This window comes from Ascaphus truei, chromosome 17 (genome assembly GCF_040206685.1).
Source record: "Ascaphus truei isolate aAscTru1 chromosome 17, aAscTru1.hap1, whole genome shotgun sequence".
NCBI lineage: Eukaryota > Metazoa > Chordata > Amphibia > Anura > Ascaphidae > Ascaphus > Ascaphus truei.
Window position 1 is genome coordinate 5,317,392 of NC_134499.1, and position 17,891 is coordinate 5,335,282.

Genomic DNA, 17,891 nt, shown 5'->3' on the forward strand with positions numbered 1-17,891 from the left:
TTGGTGCCCAAAATTGTGCTCCATATTCAAGGTGTGGTCTTACTAATGCTTTGTAAAGGGGCATAATTATGTTTACTTCCCTTCCATCCATTGCCCGTTTAATGCCAGATAAGATCTTGTTTGCCTTTGCAGCTACTGCATGACTTTGGGCACTATTGCTAAGTACTCCTAAATTCTTCGCCTTCAAGGATTCTCCTAATTTATCCCAATTTCATTTGTAAATTGCCTGTTTATTCTTGTTTCCCAAATGCATAATGTTCTGACTCAAGCTCACTGTGGCAAGTGATTAGAGGCAGGCAGCGAACTCACTCCCTGTAGAAGCACACAGAGTCCTTCTTTTTTTGTACTTTTATTGTAAAAACAGCAATAACAAAAAGGGGGGAACTTGGCAGGTGGCAAAAGTAAGGGAGAGGTAAATTGAAATGGCTTTGCCAAGTGGTAGACAAGCTGTGACTATCCACAATGGCTGCTGGATCTAAAAACAAAGCATGCTAGTCTGCACTAAGTGAGATTGTGCCAACTAGCAGGGGGATGCAGGAACAGTTCAACTAACATAGAAATGCAGAGGGGTTGCCAGGGCAACAGACTGGAAGCTAATGGAAGGATACATTTGTAGCAATCTTAAACTGAGGAGTAATGGCTACCTCAGAACAGGGAAAATAAATATACAGAGAGGTTCCAGGACACATAACTTTACATTTATCTGCATTAAACCTCATAACCTCAATGTTAATGCCCCTGGAGGACAAAGGACTCTGAAACCACAGCTGCATTTAATCTGAACCCCTCAGTCTACATATGCGTCGGCCCAAATGCGGACGGCAGCTAAAGGGTGTGAGCCATTTGCTGCCGTTCGCTGATGTTTGGTGAACTGTCCATGAAATGTCTGTGAAATGACTGTATAACCCTGTTCATTTAATGTAACTATGTATTGTTATAACTCTGTGCCCAGGACATACTTGAGGTACAGACGAGACCACGAGTATTCTACAGCTTGCCTTAAACTAGCCCGGTTACATTCTGGGTATGTGCTGGGTGTAACCTGGCTAGTTTAAGGCAAGTTTAAGGCATTCGGTGTTCGGTGATGTTAAAGATGCTCTATTGCAATCTGAAACTCATAAGCCCTTTATCCCTTGTACCCAATTTTCCAAATAGAAAAAATCATACTCAAATCACACACAAAGCAAGCAATTTAAAAAAAATGCATTGGCTAATAATGTATTGATCTGTACCCAAAGGGGTACAGATTAATACATTATCAGTCAATGGGCAATGAAAAACATAAAAAAAATACATATCCAATCGAAAAACCTGTAAAAAAATACATTTACATACATTCAATATTTTACTTACCTTTAGAAGCGTTGGCCCTCCGACTCCCGGGGAATCAGGAAGCTCACGCACCGAAAAGGCCTGAAACTCCATCCGATGCCATCCGCCATGAAGATCCAGATCAGGTACCCAATTCTTCTTTCTTTTCTCTTCAATCAGATTCTTCTATCTTCTTCTGTAATTATTTCTTAATCTTCTGTCTTCATCTGTCAATCCCAAAATCCAATGGTAGATCCACAACACGATGTTGTCTCGTCGTCTTCTTGGGCTTAAATGAGGCATCACAGCCTTAAATATGGCTTGGGACATCACATTTAGCCACATTGGTTAAGACTTATTTCTTTTATATTTATTACCCAAGGGTATACAGATGCAGCGGCCGTTATTTGAACATTTCACGCGTTGTATACCTTGGAATACCCACGTCATGGAGCGTGATTTCTTCCAACCGTACCGCCTTTAGACGCGAGTGCAGAAAATGGCATTTTAGTGTTCTGGTTTTTAAACACCTGAAATTGGCACAGTAGCATAGTACTGTACACATTACAATTCATTCATTGCACACAAAGAAAGAGAATCCATGAAATTCAAACAAAGCAACCGCGATAAACACGTCCGCCTGGGGCGATTGGCCGCATTAATGCCGCGTGGAATACAGCAAAGCTCACGAAAACAACTCCGTGATTTGTTTGAATAACGGCCGCTGCATCTGTACACTGATAAGTGTGCTTTTCTAACAATATTTTAAAGACTGTCCATTTACTGTATCTTCCACATTTTTCCCTGCAAACACATCACCCCAATTTATTCCTTTGAGGTTAGTCCTCAGTTTATTAAAAAATCTGCCTTTCTAAAGTTTAAAGTCTTTGTTGAACCCAAGTAATCTGTTTTTTGATCATTTATTTCAAATGGGACCATGCTATGATCACTGTTATCCAAATGTTCCCTGTCTTGAATATTTGTTATTACTTCTACATTGTTTGATATTACCTAGGGTGACCATTCGTCCCGTTTTTGCCGGGACAGTCCCGGTTTTTGCTGGGCTGTCCCGGTTGCTCGTCCGTTCCGGGAATGTCCCGTTTTTTCTCCCAGGTGCGCGGTGGAGTCAGCAACGATGCGCGGTGGGGTGCACTGGGGGGGGGGGTGCGAGCGGCGGCGCTGAGGAGGATGCGGCAGCCGGGTAGTATTTTTTTCATGTTAGAATGCTGGGGGGGCTGGGCTTAGAGAGTAGAAGCAGGGGATTGGTGGGAGGTCAGGGGATCTCAGGGGCGGGGCTTAGTAATGGGCCGGATGGAGTGAGCTGCTTCTCAGTGAGAGAGAAAGGGGTGTGTGTGTGTGTGTGTGTCCTGTCCGTATCCTGTCTGTGTGTGTGCTGTCTGTCTGTGCTGTCTGTCTGTGTGTGCGTGCTGTCTGTCTGTCTATGTGTGTGTCTTGTCTGTCTGTGTGTGTCCTGTCTGTCTGTGTGTCATAGGAGGAGCTGAGGGGAAGGTATGAGGAGGGGGAGATATGAGGAGCTGAGGGGAAGGTATGGGGAAGGTATGAGGAGGGGAGGGAAGGTATGAGGAGGGGAGGGAAGGTATGAGGAGGGGAGGGAAAGGTATGAGGAGGGGAGGGGAGGGGAAGGTATGAGGAGGGATGGGGAAGGTATGAGGAGGGATGGGGAAGGTATGATGAGGGGAGGGGAAGGTATGAGGAGGGATGGGGAAGGTATGAGGAGGGATGGGGAAGGTATGATGAGGGGAGGGGAAGGTATGAGGAGGGATGGGGAAGGTATGAGGAAGGGAGGGAAGGTATGAGGAGGGGAGGGGAGGGGAAGGTATGAGGAGAGGAGGGGAAGGTATGAGGAGGGGAGGGGAAGGAATGAGGAGGGATGGGGCAGGTATGAGGAGGGATGGGGCAGGTATGAGGAGGGATGGGGCAGGTATGAGGAAGGATGGGGAAGGTATGAGGAGGGATGGGGAAGGTATGAGGAAGGATGGGGAAGGTATGAGGAGGGATGGGGAAGGTATGAGGAGGGATGGGGAAGGTATGAGGAGGGATGGGGAAGGTATGAGGAGGGATGGGGAAGGTATGAGGGGAGATATAAGGAGGGGGGAGAGGGTAGGTATGAGGAAAGGATGGGGAGGGAGAGGTATGAGGAGAGGAGGTATATGGGGAGGTATGAGGGGAGGAGAAGAGGGGGAGGTATAAGGAGAGGGGGAAGTATGAGGGGGCAGGTATTAGGAGAGGAGGGGGAAGTATGAGGAGGGGGAGCTGTGTGTGTTTGTCACTGTGTGTGTGTGTGTGTGTGTGTGTGTGTGTGTGTGTGTGTGTGTGTGTGTGTGTGTGTGTGTGTGTGTGTGTGTGTGTCACTGTGTGTGCACGTGTATTGGGGAGGGAGGTTGAGTGTGGTGAGGGGAGAAAAATACATGGTGGTGTTGGAGAGGGGGGGAAGGAATGGGTGAGGGGGGGAAGGAATGGGTGACTGGGGAGTGTGAGGTGGGGTGAGAGTGAGGAGGTGGGGTTCTCGCAAGGCCGCCGAAACGTGGGTAGAGGGCCCCGGTGAAAACGTTCTTCCTGGGCCACAGGAAAGCTGTCGGCGGCCCTGCATGGCAGTGATGTCACTGTCTGCGGCCCTGCATGGCAGTGATGTCACTGACTGCCACGAGGAGAGCAAGAGACCCTATTTTGCAAAGTGTAAGGTCAGGAAGGTCACATTTTTAAAAGTCTTAATTTTAATTAATGCCTAATTTTTTTTATTTAATTTTAATTTGTCAATTAATTATTTATTTAATTTTAATTTGTTAATTATTTTAATTTTAATGTCTTCATTATTTATATACACACACACTGCAGGGCCCACCTCCTATACACACAGACACACACTGCAGCCCCCACCAACGGGGACGCATTATGGTGCCGAAGCATCACGTGATGCCACATTGTCATGGCAACATGTCACCGCCTGACGTCAGTGTCTCGTTGTCATGGCAACGGGTTGCGTCACGTGATGTAATTTGTTTTATAAATATTTTTTTATTGTGTCCCGGTTTTTCATTTTGAAAATCTGGTCACCCTAATATTACCAAATCCAGTATTGCCCCCCTCCTGGTTGGTTCCTCAATAATTTGGGTCATGTAATTGTTTTTAAGTACCCTCAAAAACCTGTTTCCTTTTGTTGTAACGCTAATCTCATTGCCCCAAGACAGGAAACTATAAAGGCAGGCAAGGACAGAAGATAGGGAAACACAGGAGAACCAAGAGAAGACAGAGGAAAACCCAGAGCAGGCAGAAGCAGCAGCACACCCGGTGGACAAACAAAGGAACTGTGGCTGAGAGCAGGATGTCTAGGAAGAACCAGACACAAAAGAAGAATGAAAAAACGTTCTTTTTCCACGTGTAGCGCCCGTATGCCCGCAGACCTGGCCAGTCCCCAGTACTGAGGTGGGTAAGGGTATAACACGCACCCACAGCAGTGAGGGCGTGCCCGGAGTGTGGTAATAGCGTTGCCGGGCCTGGTGAGTAAGGGTTAACGTAATACTTGCTGAGTCCGGGGTGCCAGAGGTCGGAGGGTAATGTCCAAGAGCCAGAGTTCAGGGGTTGGAGAGAGCAGCGTAGTGATGTCCGAAAGCCAGAGTTCAAGGGCAGGAGAAGGCAGCGTAGTCAAGTCCAAAGCAGAGTTCAAGTTCAAGCCAAAGGAATCCAAACAGGGGCAGGGACAGGAACCAGAGCTGAAACCGACAAGGGAGCTGGGCATAGACACTGCACACACAGGAGCTACAGGAAAGCTATGCAGAGCAAGGACTGAGAGGACAGAGTGGGGTTATATGGGAAGAAGGACCAATAGGGATGAAAGGAGGAGCATAGGTTTGAGTGGGTACTTGCAGGGATAGGTCAGTGAGAGCAGGGGAGGAAACAGGGAGGTAATCAAGAGTTATAGCCTGCAACCGGCGGGGGGAGGAGCCAGAGCATTGGGGTGGCAAGTAAGTAGAGTGGGTGCGTGAGCCTTCCGTAACCCTGTTATGCGCGCGCACCACGCGTGCACCCGAGCGTGGGGGAAGACCAGCGGAGGAGGCGCACGGGACAGGAGACAGAGGGGAAGAAGGAATGGAGGAACCAGGTAGGGAACGGACAGGGATGACAGAGACACGCCGAGGAGCGCGTGACCCACGATAGGGAGCCCGTGACCATGAACGCGCGCGCTTGGTGAGGGGACCACGCGCGTGCGCAGAGTGTGAGCCAGGGCATGCGGACCGTGCCTTGGAGGAACGGCTCAGGGGGAGAGGTAGCGATTGGGGACGTAGGGGAGCGGAGGAACTAGGCACTGTGGAACCTGGGGTGACGGGGACACGCTGGGAACCGCGAGTCCCCCGATCCATTACACAACGCCGGTCCTGGATTCTTAACCTTAGGAAGTTTAGATGCTGTTTCCTTTTCTTTCCCCCACTTTAGCCTTTTTGTTTTTGTGGGTCTCGAGTATAGATGCTGCCTTTCGCTGTCTCAGGGTTTTGGATGGAACGGCAGCAGCAAGCGGGTTCTTATGTCATATCATATCAAATGAATATCATATGTCATATGAAATGAATAGATTATCAAATAATATTACATTAATGGAATATCATATGAAATGACTAGAGTAGGATATCATGAAATACATGGAATATTAGATGAATAGAATATCATAATATATGAATGGACAATAATATATTAAATTAATGGAATATCATATCATATGAAATTAATAGAATATTGTATAATATGAAATTAATGAAGTATCATATCATACGATATTAATGGATTATCATATGATATAAAATTAATGGAATAGCATATCATATGAAATTAATAGAATATCATATAATTTTATATGAATGGATAATCATATCATATGAAATGAATGGGAGAAGGAGAATGATTGGATCAGTGAGTAAAGACACTGACTGGCACTGAGTTTGAAGCAGGGGATCCAAAAATGGCAAGTAGCCAGCGGCGTGATGATGGTCTCTCTGAAAACGAGGAAATGGAGTGGCATGTATAAAACGTTTTTCCCATTGTGCAACAATCTCGCGAGACAACCAATTTCTACAGCGGCCTATTTAAATGGTCGATTTATTGTAATCTTTCTTTGTGTTGTTGGGAGTGAGTGACAGACAGACAGAGCTATGCGTTTGGAGGATTTTGGATTTCTAGAGTTGCTGTGAATTTTGATAGACTTGTCTTCTGTTTTGTTTTGTTTACATATTTTTTGTCTTGTGAGTTTGAAAGATTTTGTGAGTGTGCCATTTAATTTATTTCTCTGCTATTTCTGAGTGGTTGAGGTATGGACGGGAGGCATGGGAGTCAGGGAGTGATGGTGGTGTGAGTGGTGTTGCTGAGGTGAGTGGTGTTCGGTTGAGTAGGCGTGGGAGTCAGGAGAGTGGTGGTGGTGGGGTAAGTGGTGGTGATGGGGAGAATGGGAGGATCCTGCAGTCTCTTCCATTCCAATCAGGGGAGTCCTGTCAGCAGCATCAGAGCACAGGGGTTGCAGGTGGTCGTAAGAAGTGTGTAGAAAAGAAACTAAATAGACGTTTCAACAATGAGGAGAATAAAGTCCATATTTCTGGGTACTTGATTGAACTGAACAAGTTGCAAAATAAATTGTGATTTATTTCCTTAATAGACAAACACACGACATCTGCAGAATACACTTAAAACAACACTCACTGGGATAAGGGAACGAAATAGATTGTCCTTGGAACGAAAGAAATTGTCCTTTGCTTGCCAGTGCAAGAAATGCAGCCTTGGTTTTAAAAGTCCTGTGGTTATGTTGTTGTTAACCCTTTCACTCCTGGACTGGTTGCTGCTGTGCTGGAACAAAGTCTTGCATCTTTACATCATGGATTAAAATCCAGGAATCACACTGGGGATACTTGGGGAGCTACAGTTCTAGACTGCCCAAAGCTATCTTTAACATGTGGATCCAATCCCATCGTGGGAACAAAAAAAACCACGAATAGCCAAGTTACCCACAGTTCATAAGACCGGTCAGAAGGGCTATCCAGTGGGCAGGGAGCATGGGTCAGGTTGACACCCATGCCACTTAGCATAGCTGGGCTACACCCATAACTTGGTGCCGCTCCGTCTGATTTTTGACCAATAAATGTCAATAGACTGGCATCTGTGATACCTCAGAATGCCGGCCGTGTATAACTTATGGGTATCTGGGTCTTTTCATAACTGACACCCTTTTAGACAGGGAGACTCTAAATCTGTGAGACCCCTTTTGAGGCTCGGTCATAAAAATACCTACAGCCCATTGAGACCCCTTTGAGGCTCGGTCATAAAATTACCTACAGCTCATTGAAATGCCGGTTTCTATACTGCCATCATGTGTCGGTTAGAGGGTATGGCAAGCAATGCATTTTTTCTTTTTAACCTGGCAGGCAGGGAATGGCCTGAAAATGGGGAATAAAAATGGCTGGGACAGGGCAAACACAGTAATGCATAGCAAATAAGTTTAACCCCTTCCCTCCGCGTCACACCTCCCCCACTCAAGATGCAGGGACTGCCCGGACCACCCCGTCCGGTGGCTGGCCTGACCTGCCAGCTCTTGAAGTTAGTAAGTCCTGAGGGCTGTCCTGAGGGCTGTCCTGGCGGGAAAGGCCATCAGCATTACCATGCTCACTTCCCTTCTTGTGCTGGATGGTGAAGTTCCACTCCTGTAAGGCAAGACTCCATCGCAAAAGTTTAGCATTTTCCCCCGACACCCTCTGTAACCAACTCAAAGGATTGTGGTCAGTTATTACTGTGAAATGTCTGCCATACAAATAAGGCTGCAACTTCTTTAGAGCCCACACTATGGCCAGATACTTCTTCTCAATGGTGGCATATGCCACCTCTCTGGGCAGCAGCTTGCGGATTAGATATACTACTGGGTGCTCACCGCCCTCCTCCCCCCCTTGGCTGAGTACAGCCCCAATGCCATAGTCCGAGGCATCAGTCTGCACCAGGAACTTTTTTGCATAGTCTGGAGCAGCAAGTATAGGAGCGCTGGCTAGTGCAGTCTTTAATGCCTGAAAGGAGACCTCACAGGCAGGAGACCAGACTACCAGCTCAGACTGTCACTTCTGGTCAAGTCAGTCAGGGATTTGGCAATGGCACTATACTGAGGGACAAACTTTCTGTAGTAGCCTGTGGTGTCTAGGAAAGCCATGACTTGCTTCTTGGTTTTGGGAACGGGCCACTGCACTATAGCTTCCACCTTAGCTGGTTCTGGCTTAAGATGCCCGCCACCCACTCTGTGCCCTAGGTACAATACCTCTGCCATCCCTACTAAGCACTTGGTGGGTTTCAACGTGAGTCCCGCTTCAAAATCCTGGCTAGCACCGCAGCTACATGCACTAAGTGTGAGTCCCACGAATTACTAAAGACAGCAATGTCGTCCAAGTATGCCCTTGCAAACCCTTGCATACCCTCCAGCAAGCGATTGACCAGGCGTTGAAAGGTAGCCGGGGCATTTTTCATCCCGAATGGCATCACTAGAAATTCATAGATGCCACTTGGGGTAATAAATGCAGACCTCTCTCTAGCCTCCTGGGTCAGAGGGATCTGCCAGTACCCTTTACTGAGATCCATAGTCGTCAGATACCTTGCCCCCGCGAGTTTATCTAACAACTCATCCATGCGGTAGGCATCTGACACCGTGCCCGCATTGAGCTGCCGGTAGTCCACACAGAACCGGGTGGTTCCATCCTTCTGGACTACCGGACAAGCCCAAGGGCTCTGGGATGGTACAATTACCCCTAGGGCCAGCATCTCTTCTACCTCCCTCTCTATACTGCCCTTCACCTCTGCTGACACTCTATAAGCGTGCTTATGCAGAGGTCTCAGATCCCCTGTCAGCACTGGATGATCTGCAATGTGTGTCTTCCCTGGCTTGTCAGAGAACAGAACCCTATACTTCTCTAGCATTGCCCTTGCTTCTGCTCCCTGCCTGACACTCAGCTGAGCCCCTATCTCAACCTGCTCTACGGTACCTCCCTGCCTAGCCTCCCCCAGGAGATCAGGCAGAGCATTGCTCGCCGGATCCCCCATCGGTGGGCTGCAAATGGCCAGCAGCGACGCCAAACTCGGTGCTATGTACTCCTTCAGTATGTTGATGTGATAAGTCTTATTTCTCCCTGTCTCAGCATCTACCTGTACAACATAGTTGCACACGTTCATCTTTCGCAGTACCGGATACGGTCCCCACCAGGCAGCCATTAATTTGTTCTCCCGAATGGGCTTAAGAACAAGTACCTGCTGTCCTGGGATGAACTCTCTGCTACGGGCATTCTGATCATACCAAGTCTTCTGCTTGGTCTGAGCAGCCCTAAGCTTGTCCTGTGCCAACCCCATGAACATCTCTAACCAGTCTCTGCGATCTATCCCATACTGAAGCACAGAAGCATCAGTAGTGGTAGTTTCCCCTTCCCATCCCTCAAGGAATAGGTCCAGAGGTCCCCGTACACCGCGACCATATAGTAGCTCAAAGGGAGAGAAGCCTGTAGATTCTTGCGGTACCTCTCGGTATGCAAACAGCAAGTGCTGCAGGTGAATCTCCCAGTCTTTTTCCTCTGTCTCTATAAATGTTCACAGCATCTGCTTCAGGGTACCATTGAACCTCTCACATAGTCCATTGGTTTAGGGGTGGTAAAGGGTTGTGCGCTGGCGCGTCACCCCGCACGCATCCCAGAGACACTGGAGCAATTCACTCATGAACTGCGACCCCTGATCTGTTAGGATCTCACTAGGGAAACCTACCCTAGCAAAGATGGCTAACAGAGCTTTAGCTACTTCCCTAGCATCAATACTGGCAAGCGCTACCGCCTCAGGGTACCGGGTGGCAAAATCCACCACCGTGAGAATGTAGCACTTTCCTGACCAGCTGGGAACCATGAGGGGTCCCACGAGGTCCATAGCTACCCGCTGAAAGGGTTCCCCTATTACCGGTAACGGGTTCAGGGGTGCCTTCACACAGTTACCCACCTTACCTACTCGCTGGCAGGTGTCACAGGATCGGCAGAACTCTGCTGCCTCACTGGATGCTCCCAGCCAGTAGTAACGCTGCAACAGCCGGGCTCGCGTCCTAGCGACCCCATGATGCCCAGCTAGTGGAATGGAGTGGGCTACCCGCAAAAACTGCTGCCTATACTCCCGGGGTACCACTAGCTGTCTCTTCCCCGTCCATACCTCATCTAACCCGGTGGTCCCTTGCTCTCTATACAGGAGCCCGCGGTGCCACAAGAAGTAATCAGACCCCTTGCTTGGGTTAGACTCGGACACCCGCAGTCTCATGCCCTCCATGCTGGGATCAGATCGCACCACATCCCTAAACTGGGCACCTAACTCTGGCCACCCCCGGTCACATCTGAGTCAGGGGGACAGAGAACAGGTACAGGGAACAGTAAGTCAGTGTCAGAAAACGACTGAGTCTGGCTTACCTGTCTGGTCTCTGTAGAGACTACTGGAACTGTAGGTCCCAAATGCAGGGGGACAGGGGCTGGTTCTTCTGCAATCCTTGCTGACTGGTTCCTGGTGATCGCTGCAACAGGCGCCAGCTCAGTGGTAAAAACACAGGTAACGTGTCCTAGGTCGTTACCCAGCAAGACCTCAGCATCTAACCCAGGCAAAACCCCCACCTCCCTCATGCCACGTCCGGCACCCCAGTCCAAAAAGACCTGGGCAACCTGGAGTGACCGCGGTCCTCCGTCTGGCAGGGTCACTTGCATCCCGGTGCCCGTGAGCAAATCCTCTGGCCGCACCATATCAGGGCGAACCAGAGTCACGGTGGCACCAGAGTCTAGCAAGCTGTCCGCCTGCCGGTCTCCGATGGTCACCTTCCGCAGATGCTTCTGCCGGACATCGTTGGGCTGCATCCCGACTGGAGCAACCTGATGTCCCCCGCTCTCCACTGCTGGTCACGAGATGGCAAGTGCAGTCTCTCTGCTGGGCATCCCTCTGTGGGCTGGTTCCACGGCTGTACTTGGCTCCTCTGTGTGTGCCAATCGCACACGGGCGACCGGCCTCGCAGCTGGTGAGCGTTGCCCCTGATGGGGTCCCTTGGACCGGTCCGGACAATCTGGCCTGAGATGTCCAACTTTATTGCAGGAATAACACCGCCTCTCATGCTTGAACTCTGCAGCATTGGGTGTGCTGTTTGCTGCCGCAGGCTGGTGTGTCCACTGAGGGGTAGTCTTAGCGCCCTGGGCCGCACAGCCCACTCCTTTGGGTACTACAGGGTCCTTCATTGCAACTCGGCTAGCCACATACTCATCTGCCTGTCACGGTAGCCTGTCACGGTAGGCTGTAATTTACACCAAAACTATATATAAATATATATATACCTGGGTTTGAACTGGGACGAGACTTAGATATGATAAAATATAATTTATTCCTTGATAAAGGTGAACACAACAGATTATACAAATAACAGGCAAAATATAGACACTTACTTAAAGATTATGGCAAGAAAGCCATCAGGATTACAGACTGGCCACTTCTCCCATATTTCAGTTGACATCACAGCAAAACAGGCAGGACACATGCATGGCAGTTCTTCTCAGCAATCAAGATGGTATAGCACAACTGAACACTTGAAGAACTTGCAAAACATGAACAACAACGGAATATAGGGAACAGCAGTTTATATATCTTTTGTCCCTCAATTCTTAACCTTAAGCACAGGGGATTGGTTTTCAATTACCTCCAGCCACTCACTAACGTGGGAAAGCGTTCTGACCCATGCCCCCCTGCTAGTTGGCACATGCGCAGTAGAACTCTGGGGTCTCATTTCTGAAGCCCCACATTTGCATCAGGAATGCCAGCCAGTCTATCATTTGGAGTTCTGGCAGGAAAACCTTTGTTGCAAGGTGTGAAGTGGGACACTTAAAGACTGCTCTGGCTTGAGCCTCCTCCGCCCTTAGGTAAACAGGGAGGGTGACAAGACCCTTTAAACAGCACTCAAATCCTAGACATTAGGGCGCCTCTTGGGGCCATCTGCTATCTTGGTGGACAAAGGAATTTCCTCTAAGTCTTTGTCCATACCTTAGAATACAGTATTAAGCATAAAACATAAACGTACTAAAATATCCGGTTCCGTTGGGTCTAGCAGGTCCAAACTTCCCAGTTCTCATTGCCAGAACTGGGACACCATATGATCCAAAAAGCGACTTGCTACGACCTATGGAGCCGGAGTTACACAAATGCACATTAAATCATTTTTCATTTTAATACATAAATCTCCGCTAACAGAAATCTCAGCTTTTCACTAAATCCCCATTGAAAACAACGGGCTCCGCCACCATGGGTTTCAATGGAGCAACTCCGCCGTTGTAGTCAATGGGGTTTCCTACCATAGACTTTCAATGGGGAACCGCCGCCATTGAAGTCTATGAGAAAATCCACAAATCTTTACAGTCGTCCATACTCCGTCTGGTTGGTCTGAGGGGGCTGGGAATGGGCATGCATTAAAGCCGGAACCTTGGCTACATGTCACCCAAATCCCATCCCTCTGGGCATTCCAGAACCGGAGATATGGACTTACACATTTCAACATTTTACACTTAGTCATTTTTTCACCATTAGAATCAATGGTAAAAGCCCCGAACTTTCAAGGGGGTCCATACTCCGTCGGGTTGGTCCAAGAGGGTCAAGGATGGTTCTGCAGTGATGCCGGAGCAGTGACTACAGATACCCCAAACCTTGATCCTCTGGTCCCTCCGGAACCGGAGATATGGATTCCTAAGATTCAGCATTTCACACTTAGTCATTTTTCTGAGCCGTTTCTGCCGCCGCCGGTAAAGCCTATGGCGCGACCCGCTCTATCTGGTTCGACCCTTATCGGGGTCCAGGATTCGGAGACCCAGTTGTGGTCGAGTGGGGGGAAGCCTAGGAACTAGGGGCAAAAAGAATTTTATTTCTAGGGCCCCCAGAACAGTTTATTCCCACGCCAATTAACGTTGAACTTGACTCAAGTGATTTTAACTCTTTTAAAGGACATTGTATCCGCTTTGCGGTTAAGCGGTTTGGAAGGCAGCCAACTCATTCCTGAAAAGCTCTTACTAGAATTGAGCGGGTTTGAAAACATGGCTAGTTGCGGCGCCAAGTGCATTTTCGCCACGCCGATGGCGTAAAAAAAACCGCCAAAAAACTTGCCGTTTTTTTCGCTTTTCGCCAAGTTTTCGGGGTTTACTGAATCGTGGTATGCATTTTTGGCGCAAAACGGGCGAAAAGTGACTTTGCGCCGCTTACTGCATGAGGCCCTTATTGTATTTTGTATATTATTTGTTGTGCTATATACATTCTTTGTGGTCTTTTGACCAGTTATTTATTGTATTAAAATTATTTGATATCTAATCCGCGGTGCGCTGTGTGTGCGTTGTTTTGTTGTTGTTTTGGGAGCTCTTTGTGGAGTTCTCATTTATAGGAGTGTCTGAGGAGCGGCTCCTCACACGCAGCTGCAAACGGATTACGTGCATTGATTTTACAGCCAGCTGGAGCGCAGAAACCTTACTGTTTACCTTTTGACTTATCACTGTTTAGTGAATCCCGCTGACTGGCAAAAAACCGTCGCGTTTTGCCGTTTTTTGCCTGATCGGACGTGTTTTTTTCCCAGGGCTGAAAAAATGCCTTTTAAGGCCGATAAAGCGCTGTTATCACTGCTTAGTGACTCGCGCAGCAGCCTGTATCGGCCTTAAAAGCCACTTATTGCTCTAAAAAGCAGTTATCACTGCTTAGTGCATCGCCCCCACTGTCTCTCTTCAGTTTTCTTCTCGATTACCATTCACCCAGATAGCAAGCATCTTTTTGCTTTTACCTATGCTGGCCAGCAGCAGTGATTCTGGACTAGAATTCGCCAGGGCTGCACTGAACGTCCTGCTTGGTTCTCCCACACTTTTAGAAAAGATTTTCAGGATATTGTTTCCCAGGTCAGTCTGAACTTATCCAGTATGTAGACGATTTGCTTATTGCCTCTCCTTCTCACGAAGCGTGGCGTCAGGATGCAAAGATCCTTGGTACAGCATTGGCTCGGAAGGGCCACAAGGTAAGTAAAACAAAGCTTCAGTTAGCAGAACTTTCTGTTCTTTATTTGGGGCATTGCTTGTCTCATGGACAGCGGGGATTAACTACAGAGCGGGTCGTCCCAATTCTTTCAGCCCCACGTCCTTATCAGGTATCAGGTGTTAGGGCTTTCCAAGGACTGGTTGGGTATTGTCGAATGTGGGTTCCCAATTTCTCTGAACTTTCCCAACCCTTAGTACCTGACAAGGAAAGGTAACCCCGATCGATTCCCATGATCTTCTACTTTAAATTAAAAAAAAAACAATCCCTTGCAACAGCCCCTACTTTAGGATTACTGCACATATTACTGTGCTCTCCCTATAGAAGTTTGCTGCTGGTAAAAATATTGGCCTTACATATAGAAAAACAAAAGCCCCTGTCAATTTTCCAATTAGAGCAGGTATAATACACCTCAGTGTCAGTCTGCACGTCACCCTCCATTGAAGAGTATGTGAATGTATAAGGCTGACAGAAACAAATATGTGTAAGTTTTATTATATTCACACCAGGGAATTTGTGCACCCTCAGTTTACCTCTATAGTAAGGTAACTATGATACTGGCTTTGGCCAGCTTTTAATTGCACTACTCACAAAAGCATATGCTTTATTTAACCCTTTCAGAGCTTTCTCATAGTTTTCACTAGTCCATGGGACAATAATTACATATATTCAGTGTACAGTATGTACCTGCAAATTTGGTTATGTCTTGACGTTGGCTGCAGGCTTACAGTTTAACGCTTTGGCCAAAGGGTTTAACTAAATAACCTTTAGATGTCTTCACCCTCCGAATCCCAGGGACACTGCATGCTCTCAAATTAATCCACGAACAGGAACCAGGTAGAAAAAATCTTTGTCTTCTTTCTTTTTCTTCTTCTGTAATTTGTAATCCAATTCCTCACTTTCTTGGGAATTCTGGGGTCTTCATCTGTATCTTCTTCATCTGTATCTTTGTCCGGCACACCTTTGTCCTCCTCTTGGAGGAGGAGGTCCTTCCTCCTCTGCTTCTTGGTCTAAAATGAGGCGTCATAGGCTTTTATAGGCCTATGACGTCGCATTTTCATCAAATGGTTCCCACGGCTCTGATTGGCCAGTGAAAACCATGTGATTTTTTATTTATTTTTTTGGTGACGTCATGTAAAGGAAATGAAGCCAGACAATCAGAATGGCTGTGCTTCCTTTCCCTTTAACATGGCATCATCAAAAGCAAGACGGCCACCGTCACATGGTACTTGAGCCAATCAGACCGTGGGAACTATATCCCCAATCTGATTGGCTATAGTAGACCAAGTGACTGAGTTTTTGTGAGAAAGGATGTGATGTCATCCAAAGGGAGTCACATGGTCTACTACAACCAATCAGATTGGGGATATAGTTCCCATGATCTGATTGGCTCAAGTACCATGTGACGCCGGCCATCTTGCTTTTGATGACGTCATGTTAAAGGGAAAGGAAGCACAGCCATTCTGGATAATAGTGGGTGGGGGGGTTGGTTTAAATGTAGGCCATGTTTTATTTTTTACATACAGGAATGGAACCGCAGGCTAGCGGGGACCCATGGAGACCACCTAAGGACCCACGGACGCCCCCGGGGCTCACCCGATGACCCCCGGATGCCCACGGGTACCACCTGAGGACCCATGGGGGACACCCGTGGGAAAGAACCAGGGGCCCCAAAGCTGTTGGGGACCCGCAGACCCACAGGAACCACCTGAGGGCCACCAGACCCCCGTGGGAACCACCTGAGGACACACAGACCCCCGTGGGAACCACCCATCAGCCTCCAGTTCCCTGTGGGAACCACCCGAGAGCCCCCAGACACCTGTGGGGATGACCCAGGTACCACCTGGAGGCCCACGGAGCCTAGCGGGGACCACCCGGGGGCCCCCAGACTCCTGAGGGCACCCCCGGGTGCACTGTGGGGCCTGCGGACACCCGTTGGGACTACCGGGGCCCCCCCACCAGTCTGGGTATTAATCGTGTGGGTAAAATAATAAATCATGTTTTTATGGGGGGGCACAGGGTGTGGGAGGGTGGTGTATTAGATATTGCAATGTTAATGGGGACCTAGGAGGTGGGTAGTGGGGCTGTTGTGTGTATTGTTTTTATTGTGGGTAGCGGGGGTGGGTGAAGGGGGTAGTAGCCCCAAGGATGGATGTTTAGGCCTAGTGGGTGGGTAGCGGGAGGGATTAACCCCTTCATTACCTTAGCGGTATTAACCGCTAAGGTAATGAAGGGGTTAAGTCCACCCCGCAACCCCTGTGGCCTAAACACCCACCAAGGGCCAAATACCACCTTCACCCACCCCTGCTACCCACAATAGGCCTGGCACAGGTGTTTAACCCCTTCATTGCTCTAGCGGTTAGCCGATAAGGTAATGAAGCTGCTTGAATGTAATTGTTAATAATAATGTGCGGGAGCAGGGGGTCTCCTGAGCTGAACCGCTTTGATTTCAGGCTCGGGGACCCCCTGATTCCCGAGTTAAAGGACAAGATATTTTTAATCACCCGGTTACGTCACTCGGACCCTTTAAAAATGGCGACGACACTAGCATCCGATGCCCCATACCGGGGCCTGTATCTCGGGAAACAGGGGGTCCCCGGACCTGAAACCAACGCGGTTCTGCTCCGGAGACCCCCTGCTCATCTACACTAGGAATAATATTTAAATGGGAAAATAATTTTTTTTCCGCCGACATTTTCGCAGAGAGGCGGATCTCTCACTTATTGGAGGGCAGGTCATATCGGCGCCGTCTACTCGCCATGTTTGGAAATGTTGCTCTCACTGGTATTCGGGCCTTTCTGCATACCGTGAGAGCGGCTCGGTTCAAAACTCTGCCGATTTTTTTTCTCAGCGCTTACTGCATGAGGCCCATGGTCTCAAGTGAGACAATGTGAGGATTGGGCGCCGGCTCCGCCCCAGTGACGAGTCCTGTGATGAGACAGGTGACGCACGTTGCACTGCCAGGTTGGGGGACACCACACGCACCGTTTCCAGGCTCCGCCCCGTGGCACGCCCCACGACGAGACTCATGACGCACTACCAAGCTGGAGAACACAGCACGCCCCGCGCTCATGCACCACCCCAGTGATGTCACTGGTGATGCGCATCGCACACAAGCTACGCGCATGCGCCGCACAGCTCTGAGATGTCTGGCTCTCAATAATTATTCCTCACCTGTTCCTTTCCCCGCCCCTGCCTATCAGTGGACTGAATATGTCTGAGGGGGCGGTTCTCATTCATCACCCTGCAGCCTTGTACTAACCAGCTATTGGCTACCTGGTCCTTAAATGCTCAGCCAACCCTGCTGCAAATTGGCTGAGCATAAACTTCTGTTTGTGTTACTCTAGTGCTGCCTCAAGCATCCTGCTGCTGCCTTGTTTAACCCTTGCCTTGCTTTCCTTGCTCCTGTTGACTTCAGCTTGTACCTGGACTTCCGCCTTCTCTGATTCCTGACTTCGGCTCATATTTGAACTTCTACCTTCTCTACTCCTGGACCCCGG